This window comes from Pongo pygmaeus, chromosome 3 (assembly GCF_028885625.2).
Source record: "Pongo pygmaeus isolate AG05252 chromosome 3, NHGRI_mPonPyg2-v2.0_pri, whole genome shotgun sequence".
NCBI lineage: Eukaryota > Metazoa > Chordata > Mammalia > Primates > Hominidae > Pongo > Pongo pygmaeus.
The window spans coordinates 157,419,109-157,434,169 of NC_072376.2; the positions used below are offsets into that span (position 1 = coordinate 157,419,109).

The 15,061-nt window shown below is 40.5% G+C and overlaps 1 pseudogene; it reads left to right on the plus strand.

The window, feature by feature from the left end:
• The first annotated feature begins 910 nt into the window (after positions 1–910).
• LOC129034610 (keratin, type I cytoskeletal 18-like) lies at positions 911–1,658 on the plus strand (annotated as a pseudogene).
• Positions 1,659–15,061: the final 13,403 nt, after the last annotated feature.

Genomic DNA, 15,061 nt, shown 5'->3' on the forward strand with positions numbered 1-15,061 from the left:
TACTTTCCTCCCTTTGGAGTTCAGGCACAACTGACCAGCACTAACATTAAAACAGAGATCTTAAGACCGACAAAACAGACTGTAGCAATAAGATACCAAATTCCAATTTGGCTCTAGTATGGTATCATGACAAGTAGCAGGCCCTGAAGGAAATCAAAGGATTTTACCCCAAAATATATTTATTTGGCATGTTTTGACATAGCCCTGCTGCAAAGCCATTTTGTGGGGGAAAATTTACATCTGTAATTTTTGTAAGGAAAAATTTGCATCTACAAAGAATCTCTGCTGACACAACTAGATCTTTCCCCTTCCAGACCTTCCCAACCCTGAAGAAATTAACTGAGAGTCTAGCACCTTTTAGGGGTCTAACTAGGAATATTTGCCATCCGTTTTCTCTAAGGGTGGCTACCTATGAGACCTCATCTACATAATAAGAATCTTGGTCTCCACAACCCCTCATCTTAACCCAGGCACCCCATTCTTTTGGATAATAACTTAACTGTTTGAACCAATTGCCAATCAGAAAAATCTTTGAATCCACCTGTGACCTATAAGGCCACACTTAGAGTTGTCCCACCTTTCTGAACCAAACCAATGTATACCTCACATGTATTGATTAATGTCTTATGTCCCCCTAAAAATATATAAATCAAGCTGTAAACTAACCATCTTAGGTACATATTCTTAGAACCTCTTGAGACTATGCCTCAGGCCATGATCACTCATATTTGGCTCAGAATAACCCTCTTGAAATATTTTACAGAGTTTGGCTGTTTTCATCAACAAAGAAATTACCTATTAACAGATGCTGACATATATTTTTTATTTTATTTTATTTTATTTTTGACTTCTGAACTTTTTATTGGCCTCCTGCTCCCCAAAGGGTACCCTGCTTCTGCTGGCTTAATGTCTCATCCATGGGCTCTGCAAGATCATTGACGACATCAATGTCACTCAGCTGCAGCTGGAGACAGAGATTGAGGCTCTCAAGGAGGAGCCGCTCTTCATGAAGTAGAACCACGAAGAGGAAGTAAAAGGCCTACAAGCCCAGACTGCCAGCTCTGGGTTGACCCTGGAAGTAGGTGCCCCCAAATCTCAGAACCTAGCCAAGATCATGGCAGGCATCCTGGCCCAGTATGAAGAGATGGCTCAGAAGATCTGAAAGGAGCTGGACAAGTACTGGTCTCAGCAGATTGAGGAGAGCATCACAGTGGTCACCACGCAGTCTGCCAAGGTTGGAGCTGCTGAGATGATGCTCACAGAGCTGAGACATACAGTCCAGTCTTTGGAGATCAACCTGGACTCCTTGAGAAATCTGAAGGCCAGCTTGGAGAACAGCCTGAGGGAGGTGGAGGCCCGCTATGCCCTGCAGATGGAGCAGCTCAACAGGATCCTGCTACACCTGGAGTCAGAGCTGGCACAGACCCAGAGGGACAGTGCCAGGCCCAGGAGTACGAGGCCCTGCTGAACATCAAGGTCAAGCTGGAGGCTGAGATCACCACCTACTGCCGCCTGCTGGAAGATGACAAGGACTTCAACCTTGGTGATGCCCTGGACAACAGCACCTCCAAGAAACCATCAAAAAGACCACCACCCGCTGGATAATGGATGGCAAAGTGGTGTCTGAGACCAATGACACCAAAGTTCTGAGACATTAAGCCGACATATATTTTTTAAACTGACTATATAAGCTTGGCTTTATAAATCAAATCAGTGGAGAAAGAAATAACTCTTCAATAAATGGTGCTAAGATCATTGGATACCTATTTTTAAGTCATTATCTTAGGTATTACATACACAAAAAAATGGTAGATGGAGTGATAAATTTAATGCGACGAATTTTTTGAAATGACAATTATTGATACCTAGATGAAAATGTCTGCGAATTTTTAATCGGACTCAGTACTAATAGAACTTCTAAGTTCAACAGCAACAAAAGAAATCACAAAGAGGGAAAAAACACTAAAAAGTTTAATGAGATGAAAACATAGAACTTCTACATGTCAAAAATATATTAACAAAATTAAAACCAAGCAAACTAAAAAATTTTGTGAGAAATATGATGACAGTCAATGTTATTATCATATACAAATTTACTATAAAAACAAAAACATAAACCAACCTCAACAACCATTATGGGAAAAAGGTTTAAAAGCCAAATACAAAAAGTAGAGCTCATTGGAGCTCTGCTAACAATAGTTCTTCATGAAACTATTGCCAGTGCTGATCATAATTAATATTTTCATAAAATTCTCAGCATTGAAAATACCATTCAATTTTTCCAGATAGAAGGATAGAAGGAAGATTTGAAATATAAAACTGAAACAGTTAATTAAATAATAATACATTCAAGTGGTCAGGTGAGCTGTGTCTTGGACATATGGGAAGAATTGCATTTTAGAAGAAATATCCAAATAATACTTATAATATGAAGGTCTTTGAGACATTACTTAGAACTAAGAAAGACTTCTAGAAACTGCTGCTTGCTGCTCCCTGAATAAAAGATCCCAATATATTGCCCTAGACAAAAAGAGCACTAAGATAGCAGATATTAATGCTGTATATGTCATTCAAAACAACAGTAGACAGTCCCTGGAATATTATATGCAGTACTCATGGTCACTGCCCCTCCAGAGAGAAAGGAAAATAGGACACTCTCAGGGGCTGGGAGGCTTATGAAAATAAACTTTAGAAAGCAGAATTCTTTCTCACAGGTGCAAAATTAAAATAATAATAAATGTACTATATGTTTCCTGTGAGCTAGACTGTATGTTAAATTCTTTAAATATGTTATCTCATTCAGTGCTCCCAGTCAGCCTAGCAGAGAGGTGCCCTCACACACTTGTTACAAAAGAGGAAATGGTCTCAGTGCTTGATTTCACACAGCTGGTGAGAGAGAGCAGAGCAGGGACTCCAAGGTAGGCCTGGCTGACTCCAAAGCACACCCCCTTTGTAGTCAGGATCATTAGGCTGAGCAACATGGACTTTTCTGCCACATATTAGACTTAGGGAACACTCCTTGAAATGAAATTGCAGAGGAAAACTCAAGGCCAACTAGTCTAATCCATGTCAGCACCAGTGGAATTCCCTTTCTTGGAGGCAGAACACGATAAAGCAGGACAAATTCCAAAAGAGAGTCATTCATTTATTTATTCATCTCGCCACCAAATATTTATGAAGGTCCTACTTTCTCTGTGCCAAACATTGGGCTAATAGCACTGAATGTCAAATTCAGAATGGATTTCTAAGGGCAGAAAGGAATGCTTGGGGTATGCGTTCTCCACTTTTTTAGATTGAATTCGTGAGGGACAAGGATGCTTTAAAAAGAGAAGCTTTTTCATGCATTGGCATTGTGAGCATGATAAACCACAAATCTTACCCACGTCCTTCTGTCTAAATATAAGCTCTGTACAGTTTGAGAGGTGGGAAACTTGGACTATAGGTATGGCTTTCTGCACACTTGAAGAAAATAGCACTAGGTCATAATTTCAAAATGGTGCAATGCAGCCTACTTTTAAAATGTGAAATCTGCTGAGATTCTTTGTACAATTATTCCTATATTCCTAATGATTAACGAAATAATTTTAGAGCTAATTTATCTTCTACCATGGCCCACGCTTGCAGTGCTTCCCAATTTTTATCTTCAAGTTTCTCCATCGGCTCTCTCATACCAACTTTGAGAGTTTTGTGGTATGCCCCTTACAATGCCTAGGAAGGGAGGATGGTTTTTCTTTAAGAACATATGAGAGAGGATTATGTGGGGTAGAGGTGTTCTTAAAAGCATTATATTCCATGTGACCAAATAAAAGCATCAGGATATTTTTCATGATTAAGTATTACCTTATAAATTATAGAGAAGCTAATTCCATCAATTGAAATTTGATCCTGGCTTAACAAAATTTTCCAACTTGGAAATTTTGTGTCTGTATCATAACCAGCTTACTTGGAAAATAATGGTTTTGGGTTTACCAGCTGCCAAAAGCCTAAGTGTAGAACAACAAATTCCCCCAAGGGACGGCTTTCCCTCCCAGTCATTATGAAAGTGAGGCTGGAGCCCAGGAGGGAGGAACAGATTGCATTGCCCATGAGCATGACCTAGTGGCTGGTTCACTGAGTGGCATTTATGGTAGTAATAGAAAAGGCTGCTTGTCTGTTTTCCAAGTGTCAGGGTAAGTGATGTGTGTGCAGCTGTTGTTCATGGAGATGTGAAGAGCAGGAAAGAACAGCATCTTAGAAAGCGTAAGTTAAAAAAGACATTCTTAACCTTCCAATATTAAGCATTTGGTACTCGTTACTGACTTCAGGGACCTGGACCCATCAAAAGCACTTGTTTGCAGAGGCAAACAGAATGTTCTTACTGATTCTTCACAAGGAACCAAAAATGATAAACTTTGCCTCATACTGGCTCCCAAATCATTGCAGGGAGTTTATTTAGACTGTGAGACACTTAACAGAGCTTACCATGGTAAGCATGACTTGCCATACACGCTTCACCAGGGGATCACTGGCCAGCATGCAGTTATATTTACTAAAAAATTTATTGTAAGGGGGATACATCAACCCTAGAGAGAATTTGAGAATGCTATGCTATATTTTGCAGCCAAACATGTATCATATATGCCTGAACATTTCTATATTACTTTGATAACACAGCTCTGCATGCCTATCAAACGTTTGATTGAAGCTGACTACAGTGCAAATTACCTAATGCTCTTTTTGTGAACTCTCAATAGTGTTTCATCTTAACCATATGGATATTGATGTGGCAGTTAATGTATGGTTTCCATCAGGTTTTACAGAACTAGATATTCTGTACCTGGAATTAGGAACGTACTACATTTTCCTATAATCTGCTCTCAACAATTTTCAAGGGAAAAGAAATAATAAGGGTCGTTCATGCTAAAGTTACAGCCCTGCTTAAACAAGCAAATAAACAAATAGATCTCAAATGCCCAATTCAAATACTGTGCCATATACATTTGTATATTATCTTTACAAGTCTCATCTACATAAATTTAAATAATTGTTGGGCCATATTGCAATATACATTCAAATTCAATGTCAAGTAGTAAATCCATGAAATGCTAAGATGTTTAAAACATTTTTTGTAAATGATCACATCTCTGCTTAGAAGTAGAACAGCAACACTGAAAATGCTGGTGATAAGGTTTGATTTAACAAAGGGATCTGGACCAGGAGTGCAGAGACCTGGGTTCTACTTTCCTCTTTGTCACAAATTTGCTTCTTGATCCAGGGCTTTGGGTTCCTGTTCTCAGATAATTATGGGAGGGGAGAGACATGTAATGTTTTGTATTCATTAGAACTACTTATGTTGCAAGGACAGAAACTACTTAAGCTCAAAAAATATTTAAAGGACAGGGATTTTCTGACATGCAGATTGTGAGAGTCCAAAGTAAGGCAGGCTTTGGGGTGGCCTCTGCCTCCATCTAGGTGACCCCGTTAGAGACCAGATTCTCTCCTTCTCTCCACACTGGAGGTTGGCACCAACCTCAGCCGTCCACATTCATAGTCACCAGATGCTGCTGACATCTGAGGATGCACATTCAGAGATAATGTGTCTGCCCTACATTTTAAGCAAAGTACTTGCATGTGTACTCTGATAAGACTGACAGGGACTGCTACCCCGGAAGCATCTCAGCTGTGTGAGAGAGGCATCTACCCCTAAAAATCTGCCATTTGTTAGCAAGAAATACAAAGAAATTGATTCTAAGTAGACAATCAACAAATGTCGAGTTTGTAACAAGCGGGAGGTTTTGTTTTTTTTTTTTGGGTTTGTTCCCCTAGTTTTGATTTTCTACTGTTCTAAATTCTATGGGCCCCATAAGTTTTTACATTTAAACAACAAGCATTTATTTAGAATCTAAATCATGGTTTCTGCCCCACCTCTAGGCAGATTTTAGACTGGTTAAAGAAACAGTTATTTCAATAACAAAAGGAGAGTGCTATGATTTGAATGTTTGTCCCCTCCAAAACTTACCTTGAAACTTAATCCTCAATGTGACGTATTGAGAGGTGGGGCCTTTAAGAGATGGGACCTTTAAGAGGCAGAGCCCTAATGAATGTATTAATCCATCCATAGATTAATGGCATAATGACTTAATGGGCTATCTGGAGGTGGTACTAGTAGCTACAAGAAAAGTAAGAGAGGCCTGAGCTAGCACACTCAGTCCCTCCCCATGTGATGCTTTGTGGCTCCTTGGGACTCTGTGGAGAGTCCTCACCAATAACAAGGCCCTCACCAGCCACCCAGTAACTTGAGAGGCTGAGATGGAAGGAGACCACCTCAGAAAAGAAAAAAAAAAAGCCCTCACCTCACAAGATTCTCCCTCCCAACCTTGCAGTTCCCAGCCTCCAGAACTGTAGGAATTAAATTTTGTTTCTTTATAAATTACCCAACTTCAGGTATTCTGCTTTGAGCAACCAAAACTAGATTAAGACAGAAAGACTCGATGAAAATAAATAAATCAGAAACAAATAGGTGTGGGGAAGATATTGTTGATGAAATGGGGGGAGAGGTATAAGGCAGTGACCTGAAAAACAGGGAGAAAGAAGACAGACAACAGGCTCAGTGGGGAAAGGGGGCAGAAGACGATGTACAGAAGGGGTTGGGGTCAGATTGTGAAGCACCTTGTGTACAAGTGTGGAGAGTTTGAAATTGATCAATGGAAATCAGGTATAAATATGTTCAGATTTGTTTGGAGAAGCGAACTCCATGGTTGTGGTTTTCAAAAGCCTGAAAGTATAACTTATGGACATTAATATAGGTGGCCTAATTACAGTAACTCTGAGCCCTCCATTACTGCAGAATGTCAGTCCTCTCTGTCTCCGGTGTATGTGCATCCTTCCAAGCCTCTCCAGTGTTTTTCTGAGGTTTCAACATTGAACCTGTTGCATTGCAGATTGTCAACCACAGTTACCAGGAGCACTGGTCATATTCTCCTTCCCAGCTCTTGCTTTTGTATGTCCTTATTCACTGTCCAAGAAGCTACTTCAGGAAACTTCATTATCAATGATGCTAGCTCACCTATCAAGAAAGGGAACTGCTGGTCTGCAGGGCTCTGGAGTGGTGCTGGGTTCCATGCAAGGGACTTAGAAGGGTTGTTGCCTTAATTCTTGTCACCAGGGCTCTAAAACCATTGTTTGTGCCCCAAAATGGACAAAGTGAAACTCATAAAAATGCTTTCTTCAATCTCTGTCTGTTTAATCATGGATGTTCAATTTTTTTTCAAGGGACATGGTAGGATCCAAACATTGTAACTTCATCTCCCTCATCTTCCTCAAAAGTCTACGCACACACAAAATTTGCTCCTTCTGCTCCAGCAACAAAGCCATATTGAGATACAAGCAGAGATAAAGGGAGAAGGAGATTGGCCCTTTACACTGCCAGGCTGGGGTCTCTGACATTTTCACATAATGATTTACCATTTATGTTCAATCGGTGCCTGACACATCAAAGGATTTGAGTGTTGTTCATAAAGAATACACTGGTGACAGAAGAGAATAGTGATTCAGAGGCTAATCATTGTTGTCTTAGGAGCACTAAACTAAGATACCAGCAGATGAGGGTAACTTTGAGAAACATTTCTGAGATGGAATCATCGGATATTTGCAAATGGATTATCCTCTTACACTTTTCAAAAAGAATAAGGGAGAAAAACATAGGTGCAGGCCAGGCGTGGTGGCTCATGCCTGTAATCCCAGCACTTTGGGAGGCTGAGGCAGGCAGATCAGCTGAGGTCAGGAGTTCGAGACCAGCCTGACCAACATGGAGAAACCCCATCCCTACTAAAAATACAAAATTAGCTGGGCATGGAGGTGCATGCCTGTAATCCCAGCTACTCGGGAGGCTGAGGCAGGAGGATCGCTTGAACCTGGGAGGCAGAGGTTGCGGTGAGCCAAGATTGCACCATTGCACTCCAGCCTGGGCAACAAGAGTGAGACTCCATCTCAAGAAAAAAAAAAAAAGAAACCAACAAATGTCCAGTACAGGTTTTCTTTTACTAACTCTGACCTTCTATTATACAACCTTAAGTTCCTTGGTTCTCACTAAATATATGCCAAACACAGAGCTATTATTATTGATACCCTCCATCAGGACAGTTGGAGACTCAGAAGATTCTAGAAATCCTGAAAATCTTCAGAAAAAGCAAAGGTCCAAGTACATGAAACAGAGCCAATAAGAAGGATCAAGATTTCCTGTGTGGAGGCATCACTCATGGGAAATTTAGGGGGCTAGGTTATATAGAACGAAGAGTTCAGGACACAGGAAGTGAGCATGTATGAGAAGAAATACCAAGAAAAATACTAATAGCTAAGGAGGGATGCTTGGCTAGATGATCTAGCTAGGTTTAAATAATAATGACAATAAAAATAGTAAAAATAAAACAATTACTACCTCTTATTGAATTCAAATATGTGCCAGACAATATATCATCTGCTTTATATATGATACTATATTTATTTCTCATAACTAGAATGTGAGTCAGGCATTTTTATGTGTCTTAGTGATAAGAACAGAGACTGAGAAAGATGGAGAATTTTGTCCAAAGATGATTTCAAAACAGGGCTTTTGACTTCAAAATATGATCCTCTCTGTGAAATTTTTATCTTCATGCTTCAGATGCCAAGAAAATTTAAATTGCTATTAGTATAGAAAAACAAAACATCACTAAATGCCACTATCCCTTGTCAATCAACTCAAAGTAATTTACAGGGCATAATCTTATCTGATCCTGATATACATATATATCAGGATATATATATATATATATATATATATATATAAAATATATACTTTTCTTATTTACCATATGCTCTTCTGTCATAAAATTCTTTAAAAAAAAGAAAAAAGATTACTTGAAATATCATAAGTGCTTTCATTATACTTGTTCCCAATTAAGAAAGATAAGCCTTGCCTGCCTGTTGACCCTGAGTTTTCAAATTCAGTGGCAAAGGAGTTGATACATGAATTTAATTATGAATTATTTCCTTTTTGACAACCAAATCTTATGCAGTTTAAAAAATCCTCTATACTATTCAAATATTCCTTGGAAATATAAGAGGCTACTTAATACAGAAATTTGAAACTAAATGTTAGAGAAATGTACTAGTAGCAGTAATAGTCTTGGCAGTCAATGAGAATGAAAGAATCAAGAGTTTCTCACTTCAGACATCAGATCTCACTTCAGATGTCAGATCTATGTCATGACTCTGAATTAAAGAACTTGTAGATTACAATCAACAAGGTAAATGTAAGCAATGTAAACAGACACACATGATTTGACGGACTGCAACACTGAGATCACTAATTCCTTATTAATTATATGTTGAAACTGATACGGGAGAGAGGCAGGGAAACGCTGGGTAGAGAAAGGCGGGGTTCCTGCTGAGGGTTCCACCCTGGGGCTTGTGCCCACAGACCTAGGTGAGGACAGGCACTCCTGTTTTTGTGCCCAAATGTTGCATTTTCCAAGATTACCCTGGCCTACCATGCCCCCCCATCCTGTGCCTATAAAAACCCCGATACCATAGCAGGCACACACATAAGTGGCTGGACGTGGAGAGGAACACATCCACAGAAGAATACACAGACACCAGCAGTCCATCTACAGCGCAACAACACAGACTCCGAGGGAAATTTGCCAAGGGTAGTCAGAGGAGAGCCCTGCCCCTGAGCAGCCCAACTCCAGCGGAAGACCACCTTCCCACTCCATCCCCCTTTTGGCTCCCCATCCATCTGCTGAGAGCTACTTCCACCACTCAATAAAAAACCTTGCACCCATCCTCCAAGCCTACATGTGATCCGATTTTTCCGGTACAGTAAGGCAAGAATCCGGGATACAGAAACCCCACTGTCCTTGTGATAAGACAGAAGGTCTAATTGAGCTGATTAACACAACCCGCCTGAGGATGGCCAAACTAAAAGAGCACACTATAATACACGCCCACTGGGGCTTCAGGAGCTGTAAACACTCAACCCTAGATGCTGCCGTGTTGTCAGAGCACAAGCTCCCCACGACCTGCCCGTCTGCATGCTCCCCCTAGGGGTTTGAGCTGCGGGGCACTGAAGAAGTGATTTACACCCCATTGTATGCCCTGTGAAGGGGATAAGCGAACTTTTCCCATTTCAAAACTAACAATCTACTTCTGGGAGAGTAAAAAATGAACAGTTTATTCATTTTGGGAAAAGGTACTTCATTGATCCATCTCTTTTTTTTTCTCAAGCATAAATCACCTTCAGTTTTCTGAATCACCGTTGCCTCCAAATTAAGATTCAAAAGCAGGTGAAGAGGCTGGAAGGTACCTAGAACCCTTGAATGTGGGCCAAAAGCCAGACACAGAGGGGTGTGAACCCAGTACATACTCAACTTCTTTACACCCAGGCGAGCTGAGACTCTGGAAATGTGGTGGAACACTGGAGCATGTGACTTTGGATCAAATAAGTTCTCAGAAATTTATTTGGATTTGCAATCATTACAGAAAGAGGAATTTCTAAGGACTTGGGGACCCATTTGAACAGGGTGAGCCCTTACAGAATTGTGTAAAACTAAATTTTCATCAGTGTTCTCTGGGAGACTCTCAGAAAGACTGCAATCCTCTGGATGCCTGCATTTTCTTCCATGCATTTCAAGACACCTGGAATAGATATTCTTTAAAAAGGAAAAAAAAGGTCAAGGTTGAAACAAAGCCCTTAAAGCATCTGTGCACCCCTGGAATTCCCAAGGATTCAGAATGATCCTGTTGTGATCTGGAGAGTCCATGAGTGTCGTTAAGCTGGGCAATTTGGACCCACTACAAAGAAAACTCAGTGGTCCAGTCCTCAGACTCTCAGACTTTGGGGTGGGCCCACTGATTACCTCCCAACCAAAATGTCCATTCTGTATTCCTGGATGCCATTTTCATGCCTCACCTTAATGTACAATGAAAGGCATTTAGTTATGGCTCCATTCCAAGGAAGAGGCCTTATTAATTTGCTGCTCAAGTCCAAGTTAGAAATGCACATATATATTCCCAAATGGGAATACCTGTGTAACCTTGAATCAAAGAACAAATTTCATGGTAGCAAAGCTGAGGGCCGACTTTTAGCTTCATCTTCTAGAAAACTATCCAGCCATGTACATCAGCTAGAGTTTTAAAGCCAAACAAATACTGAAGGAAAAACAAAGAATTTTAAAGGAGAATGAAACAACCACAACAGGACAAATAATCCTGAATCACAAATGAGAACGCTCCCATTGGCAGAGACACAAAGGTAATATTTTCACTAGAATGAATAGTCCTAGAAAAATTTATTCTCCAATATCGGACACAACCAGGCCTTTTCCTTCCATATGAGACATGAATGTCTCCTTTTTCCACTTCATCGTTTTCAGTTATCCAAACAAAATTTTAGCAGCAGAAAAAATAATGAATTTAGTCTGTTTAGGTCCAGTATTTCCTCGTTAATGTATTAACTCCCTGGCAGTAGTCAAACCACGCACTCTTCCTCCAGAATATTTCTTTCTCTTTTATCACCTTTAGAATTTCAGTACCACTGAATAACTTCTATTTAATTTTGTCCCAGTACAAGAAGCAGACACCTTAAGAGCACGTTAATTTCATCGTGACTGAAACTTTGGGAGACCTTGTATACCACAGAGGCAGACTGCTGTTTAAAACTTTCTTTTTTTTTAATGTGTGTCAGAGCACTTTAACTTCAACCACTCTGCTAAGAGGCTGTTGTTTTAGTTCAAAGTGTACACAAAGGAGAGGATCACCACGTATGAACTAATATTTGCTTAACTGTCTTTATTTCCTCATTGCTCTGCAATTCAAGTGCTCTGTATTCCTTTTTTCAGCAGTTATAGCATTAAGTGAAGAAAAATTGTGTTGCTCGTAAGCCCAGCATATGCCAAAGAGTCTGGTATTTGCTCTAGCGTTTCTCACAACCATGTGTTAAATGATACTTTACTTTCATAGCTAAGTGAGGCAATGTGGGGTGAGATTAAGGAGCAAGTGGCAAAGGATAGAGTGTGGCCTGGAAGGTTAGCTCAGGTAAGGTCTCTCCCACCAAGTCACTACTCCATATTCCAGAAGCTAGAGTGTCCATTTCTCCTCCCTTATGTAATTATTTTGAAAATTAATGACTGCCACCCTGGGTGGTAAGATTAAAGTAACTTAAATAGAAAACCAATACCAACAAAAGAAAGAGACAGAGAGAGAGACAGAGAGGGTGGAAAAGAGAGAAGTGGGGAGAAGAGTAAGAGGAGGGAAAGGGAGGGGAGGGGAAAGAAAAGACAGAAAAATTGTCCCTTTCAGAAGAAGATATGGAAATCCACCAAGGGCAGTCATCGCAGCAGCTCACTGCTCTCTGCTGTGGGCAATAGTTGGGTTTGATCCAACATTGTCAATTATTCACTCTCAAAGCTTTCATAAGACTTGAAGTTGCAACACAGAGCAGCAGTATCAAAGCTTGAAGTGGAATAAAGGAGGAAGAATAACATCCCAACTCCTTGAATGTTACTACATCTCTGCATTTGAAAAGGTTTCAAAGTGCCTTCCTTATTGCTCATTATCCTTCCTCCACCTGACTTTCATTTTTCTCTTTCCTTGTCTCTCCTTCCATAGACCCCACCACACAGCATGTCTAGTGGATACTGTCTAAATTGTGGAGGGTAATGGAAGGAAAGAAAGAAGTTCTGCTTCTTCACACCTCCCCACCAGCTCCTTCTTCCATCCTTCTCACCAGACGTCCCAGCCATGTGGGCTTGCAGCCAGTGGCTTCTCCAACACTAGCTCTGATGGTAGCTCCCATAGTTTCAAAATCAAGATTCCCAGTGTCACTTTGCCCTTTTGCCCATTTCAGAAATGATGTTTAGGCTTCCTAGAGCTCCTAAAGATCCAAATGCTATATCTTCTTTATCCATCCCTTCATTGACACTGCAGCTTTGATCCATCTAATGAACTGCACGGAGAGCAAAGCTGCTGACCCTCTCAGTGCTTGGTAACAGCATTACTTACTGGCCTATCAAAACAATGTCTGTGTATACGTGATCCCCAGAGACTCCCAACCTTCCCTCAGTGTTATTATACAATAAAGCTCTCTTTATAAGATTGGTTTTCAGTTGAGTATTTGAAATCGAGAGGGGTAAGGCAAGTTGTATTTGCCGTCACAGTTTCACACTATTCATCTCTAGAGGGAGCATATGTCTCTTTTGGACCACTGAGCATTGTAGAGCGGAGCCAGGAAGTACAAAACTGTGTTCTTCCTCTGCCCATCCATAAACCATGCTCCATGCCCAGAGCCAAGCCAGGGAGCAGAGAGAGCCCTGCTCTCCACAGCAGCTAAGCCTGTGGTCTCTCCTCCAGGCCAGATTTTGGGAGGCACCAGGCCTCCCCAGGGAACAGAGCCTAGAACTATAGTGAGCTACCTCTGAACATAAGTGTTTTACTGTCCTCCTAAGGCCAACACCTCTCCACCCCCCTCCAAAGTCCTTTTGGATTTCTTCCCTTTGCAGGCCCCACCGAGATGTCTCCCCACTCAGTCAACATAGCAGTTGTCTCTGGCTGGGCTCTAAGAGCAGTAAATAAGTCGATTGTGACAAAAAGGTTTCAGTCGTTGCAATTGCTTCTTGCTGCAGGTGGGAAAGAGGTTCTCGTGTGAGGTTCACATCAGGTTCTGTGTATTACTACAGCAGATCTTACCTGTTGATTTGTTTTTTCTTCTTCTTCTTCTTTTCCTCTGGCCCCTGGCCCATTTTTGCAAACGTAAGAGTGTCATTTCTTCAACAAACAAAGGATTTCCTCCACACTCTCATAGGTTTGGTAAAACTCCATGGTTTTAATATTTCTTTTCTCCACTTAGGAGTTCTTTCCAAAAAAGCACTACACTACAAGTGCTATTGGATGGCATGCAATGTCAGGCTATTTTTTTTTCCATTTCATTTTATTTTAAATTCAAACACTAGCAAAACCTGAAACCCATAAGCCCCATTCCGTGTCTATGCCTGGGCTTTCACAAAGTTGTATCCTAGTTATGTAGAGATTGCACATTTAAGTTCTTTTCTTGGGTCTGCTCTTTTATTAAGAAAGAAATGGACAAGGAGTCAAAATAATGACATTAGATTTTGCTACTGGCTGGTTAATTCTTTTCTTTGGGGAATAAATGTTGCAGAAATAGATTGAAAAATAGTTTTTTAAAGTTTTGAAATGATCTACAGATATAATAACCATTTATTGAGTGCTTACTTCAGGCATTGGGTTATGTGTGTACTGCTTTATTAATCAATTCGATAATTAAATTGAAGGTATTAATACTACCCCCATTTTACAGATGTGTAAATAAGCTCAGACTAAGTAGACTGGCTAATGTCTCAGACAAGAAAATATCAAAGCAGAAATGAGAGTATAATCCAAAATCTGTGCTGGTAGCTTCCCTGCAAAAGAGTTACCCTTAATGACAAATTTACATTATCTGAGTTGTCCAAACTTTCCTAAAGTTTTTTGTTTGTTTGTTTGTTTTGAGATGCAGTCTCGCTGTCTCACCCAGGCGGGAGTGCAGTGGCATGATCTCAGCTCACTGCAACCTCTGCCTCCCTTCTCAGGTTCAAGAGATTCTCCTGCCTCCCTCAAACTCCAGAGTAGCTGGGATTACAGGTGCCTGCCACCACGCCCAGCTAATTTTTGTGTTTTATATTATATTATATTATTTTATTTTATTTTATTTTACATTCCAGGATACATGTGCAGAACATGCAGGTTTGTTACATAGATATACATGTGCCATAATGGTTTGCTCCACCTATCAACCCATCATCTAGATTTTAAGCCCTGCATGCATTAGGTATTTGTCCTAATGCTCTCCCTCCCCTTATCCCCCAATCCCCAGTGGGCCCCGGTGTGTATTATTTCCCTCCCTGTGTCCGTGTGTTCTCATGGTTTTATCCCTGCTTATGAATGAGAACATGTGGTGTTTGGTTTTCTGTTTCTGTGTTAGTTTGCTGAGGATGATGGCTTCCAGCTTCATTCATGTCCCTGCAAAGAACATGATCTCATTCTTTTT